The sequence below is a fragment of the Sciurus vulgaris genome (genome assembly GCF_902686455.1).
Source record: "Sciurus vulgaris genome assembly, contig: HiC_scaffold_182_arrow_ctg1, whole genome shotgun sequence".
NCBI classification, from domain to species: Eukaryota; Metazoa; Chordata; class Mammalia; order Rodentia; family Sciuridae; genus Sciurus; species Sciurus vulgaris.
The window spans coordinates 1,270,536-1,275,416 of record NW_027632871.1 but is presented as its reverse complement, the minus strand read 5'-3'; positions in this window follow the sequence as shown (position 1 = coordinate 1,275,416).

The following is a 4,881-nucleotide window of genomic DNA, read 5'->3' as shown; positions in this document are numbered from 1 at the left end:
CAGGTAGTCTCCAGGAACATCCCCTTTCTCTTAATGAGAGTGGTGGGTTCTTTTCCTTTGGGAAAGTGCTGTTACCTTCAGTGAGCTGATTGGCTTCCAAAGTCCTGCATGTTTCCTGACCAAGACATAAGTGCTACTGTTGACTACCTGGTGGATGGTCACCTTCAGGGACAGAGTCTGAAATAATGACCAAGAAAACATCCTGGCATTTTGGTATTTATTTCACATCATATCGAAGAATGGATATTTTATTTTAAAAAATGTGAGCTAGATTTGCTATTACCTTTGCTATTATTTTAATTGAAGGATAACATCATTAGGGTGTACATGTCTTCAACAGGTGGTCATCTCCTAGATGAAGACAGAGAACATTTACAGCACCTGAGAGGTCCCTGCATGCCTTCTCCCAGCCAGCACTTCAGAGGCGATCAATTCTTCTGGTTTCCACCACGGTAGATTCATTTTGCCTATTTTTGAACTTCATATGAAACAGGATCATACTGTGTGCATTATGCCTGTCTTCTCTTGCTCATCATTATGCCAGTGGAAGTCATCCATTTGGTTGCATGAAGCAGCAGTTTGTCTCTTTTCAATTGCAGTATAGTGTTCCATTGTATGGATGTACCACAGTTTATTTGTCCATTTTTCCCTCTGTTGATAGACAAATGTGTTGTTTCAAGTTTTGATTATTATAAAACATGCACAAATATTTATATGAGCAAGTGTTTTCATTTCTCCTATATAGATTCTTAGGATTGAGTCCTTTGAGTACAGGGAAGATTATGGCTGATTTTGTAAGATATTTCTAGATCTTTTTTCAGAATGATTATATAATTTATATGGTTGGATGCTTGAGACTTTGTTGATCTAAATCTCAGTCCACATTTGATGTTTTCAGGTTTTAAATAAACTATTCAGGTGGGCATATGGTATTTTCTCAATGTGATTTTTAACTCAAATTTCCCTGATGATTATTGCATTGGATCCAGTTTCATGCTCTAATTTATTATTTGTATGTCTTATTTTGTGACATGTCTGTTCAAGAGTTTTTACCATTTTATTAGATTTTTAGAAGTTTTATTGTTGAGTTTTAGGACTTTTTTATATTTTGGATTCAAGTGCTTTTCCAGATAAATGTAACTATTTGCTCCCAATTTATGGCTCCTCTATTAATTTTCTTAATGGTGTTTTTTTGAAGGAATTAACAGAAGCTTTAAATTTTAATAATATTCAATTTATGAAATAAAATACTATGGTTAGTACTTTTTGGGTCTGAAGAAATGTTTGCTTATTATAAGATATTCTTCCATATTTTCTTCTTGGAGCTTTGTAATTTAACTTTTGTTTAGGTCTAAGATACTTTTTTTCTTTTTGCTGGGGATTGAACCCAGGGCCCTGAGCTTGTAAGGCAAGCTTTACCAACTGAGCTATCTCCCCAGCCCTGGTCTAAGATTCTTAAATTAACATTTATGTACGATGTGATATAGGGGTTCAGATGCACTTTTTTCATATACATATCTAACTATTCTCACACAATTCATTGAACACGCTCCTTTTGCCATTGAATTTCTGTAGTGTTTGGGTCAAAATCAATTGACTGTAACCTGTGGTTTTAGTTCCAGAGGTTTTATTCTGTTCCATGGATACAATTTGTTTCTCTTCACATCAGTCTAGCGTACTATCTTGATTACTGCAATTTTATAATAGTTAGATAAGGCAAACTCTTCTTCAAGGCTTTCCTATGATGTTAAGCATCCTCCCAAGATTCATATGCTGAAGTCCTAACTCCTAGCACTCTAAACATGACATTATTTGGAGAGAGGATCTTGACTAAGATTATCAAGTAAGGTCCTTACGGGGAACCCTAATCCAGTATGATAGACATCCTCTTAAAAGGGGGGAGTTAGGATGCAGACATGCACATGGAGAGAACACCATGTAAACCTGGAGGGAGAGGTTGGGGCAATGCTTTGACAAAGCAAGGGACACAGGAATTTCCAGCAATCTTGTAGAAGCTAGGGGAGAGATAAAGCGTGGATTCTCCCTCACAGTCCTCAGCTGGAAATAATCCTACCAGCACCTCTTTTATGGACATCCAGTCCCAGAACTGTGAAACAATAAATTTTGTAATTTAAGCCAAAGTACATAAATACTCTTTTATGGCTCCCCTAGGAAACCTTTTGGTTTTTTGGGTTAAATTTTAAAGTAAGCTTGTCAGTGTCTTCAGTCTGAGATTTTGATTTGGGTTGTATTCAATTTGAGGAGAACAGGCATCTTAATAGTGAGTCTTTGGATTCATGAACATGGTATGTCATTCCACTTATTCAGGTTTTCTTTAATTTCCCTAAGCATTCTCCTTGAGTTTTCAGAGTACAGGCATTGCACATTTTAAATTAAATTTATTCCTAATTACTATATGTTTGCTGATGCTTTGGTCAAATCTATCATTTTTTTCTAGTTTTCATATTTTTTGTGGCTAATAGAAATATAATTTATTTTATAATTTACAATATTATTTTATTCCATGTCCATTCACTTAATAGCAATTTTTTTTTTTTTGGTGAATTCATTAGTATTTTCTACATACACATTTTTTTTCTGCCTTTCATGAATGTAATTTGTTTAAAATAATTTGTAGTGAGGTATGACAATGGCTTCTTCTATGTCCTTGGTCAGGCATCTAATCTCACTAAACTTTGGGAGTCCCCACCCAGAGAGGGCAGTTGTTACATGGACTGGTGTTTGAGATTACTTTTAAATCTAAGATGCTAAGAGCCTGGCTCTGCCATCTGCCTGTTCTGTGACCCTGGGCAAAACACCACATCTCTGTGGGTCTCAGCTTCTTCATTTGTAAAGTGGCATAATAGTAGTAGAATATTTGTGTCATAGAGTGGTTGGTTATGAGTCTTGTGTTTCCACAGATAAAGATAGGTTGGGCTAGGGACGTTCTGTAAAGGCCAGACCAAGCACCTACCAACATCAAGCATGCTCAGATGTGTGTGTGTGTGTGTGTGTGTGTGTGTGTTTCCCTAAAGTGGCCAGCTTGGGACGGTGGTTCTAAAATGAAGTGTGCTTCTCCACCTCCAGAGTTGCCTGTAAACATATGTTGCCTGGGCTTCATTTCTAAGGGTCTGATTCATAGCCTTAGAAGGGCCCAAGAATCTTTATTTTGTACTGTCTAATGACTGATGCAATTCTTCTACTGACCCCCAACCTTGCAGTGGTTCTCAGGGTGCACATGAGAGTCATCTAGAGAGCCCTTAGCACTTAAAACTTTCAGGTCTCTGTTAAAGAAAATAAAAGTTATTCCATCACGTTTGTTAAAACATGGTGAGAAAGACTTCATTCAGGACATGGTGATGGGTGTGGGGACAGTGGAGGAGGGAGATTGGCCCAACTTCAGTGAATCATGGGAACTCACAACCAAGGAGCAGGGAGGGGGTCAGTTAATGGAAGACTTGGGGAAATCAGGGGTCTGGAGGGTTCTGTTTAACTGACCTAAAGGATTCGGCGACTCACTCTGGAGGAAGCTGACCCACAGGGTCCCCTTCTTGTCTGCTGCCTCTTGTCCTGATGTCCACCTCTTTCTGTCACCCAGCATATTTCTTGATTTGTGTATTCACTGGTTTTGACTCTCTCTGTTTCTCTGACTCTTTCCATGTATTTCTTTGGTCTCTGTGTCTCCCAGCTTTCCTCCCTCATGTCCTCTCTCTTGTATCTTTTTGTACTTTTGTGTCATCTCTCTGCATCAATGTCTCTGCCTCTCTCAGTCTCTCTCCTGTCTCTTCTTTCTCCTGGTCTGTGGTCTGTGTTGTATCCCTCTGAGTCTCCACCGTGGCTCTTCCCATCTGACTCTGGGTCTCTCAATTTCTCTGGTCTTGCCGACCTCACCTTCCTGCTGAGCATCTTTCTGTGCACCTGAGCCTGCGTGTGCGTGTGTGTGTGTGTTTCCATTATTCTCTCTTCTCTTCTTTTTCTCTTTTGTAAAACCCATGCTCCACACCAAGCCTGCAGTTCTGCAGCTTTTCTGTGACATACAAGAAGACTCTGCTCTGGAGAAGCTTAAAACATCACCCCAGATCCCCAGGCCCCTGCTTTAATTAGGACCCCCATCTGGGTCTGTCCCTGTCTCCTGCAGGGCTTACCTGAGACCCTCAGCCTCCTGGACTGCCAGCAATAAGTGCTCTTTGTGGCAGGGTTGACTTGGTCATGACCTTCAAAGGACTAAATACGAAGCAGAGACTCTGGGATCCTGGAGAGGGCCTTCCACCAGGCTGAACTTTCCATCATTGACCCTGAGGGTTCCATTGCACACATGGGGGCTTTATGGCCCAACCTAATGGTCTGAGGAAGATCAGATGAATTTCTTCTTTGAGCTAATATCATGAGTTTATCATTAATTAAGTAATTGACTTACTCAATACTTCTTGAACAGCATGAGGTAGCAAATTCTGTGCTGTGACTAAAGCAGCAAAGATAACCGACGGGATATTGTAAATCCCGGCCCTTGTAATTGTGCCGTGGAGTGGGTACCTCCTGTGTTCTGGGAGGTTAATTTACCTAAGGAACTTCACACCAGAATTCCTTGCAGGGAGAAAATTATCCCTTTATTGAAAACTACTTTAATTAGCTCCTTGTACTCATTATAGCTATTAATCAATTGTAGCTATTAAGAGCCTGGACACCTAACTTCCTGTATTCAAAGGTGATCTTTAAAATGCTTGACAAATGGCACCCCACTGCCACTGACCACTTAATACATTTGCCCCACTTCGGGGCTGTACTGCAGTTTGTTGTGTAAGCATCCAATCTCGTGTCTTTCTGTCCTGCGTTCGTGCATGCCATGGTCCCTTGACTCTTTCTTCTAGCTTTGTATTAATG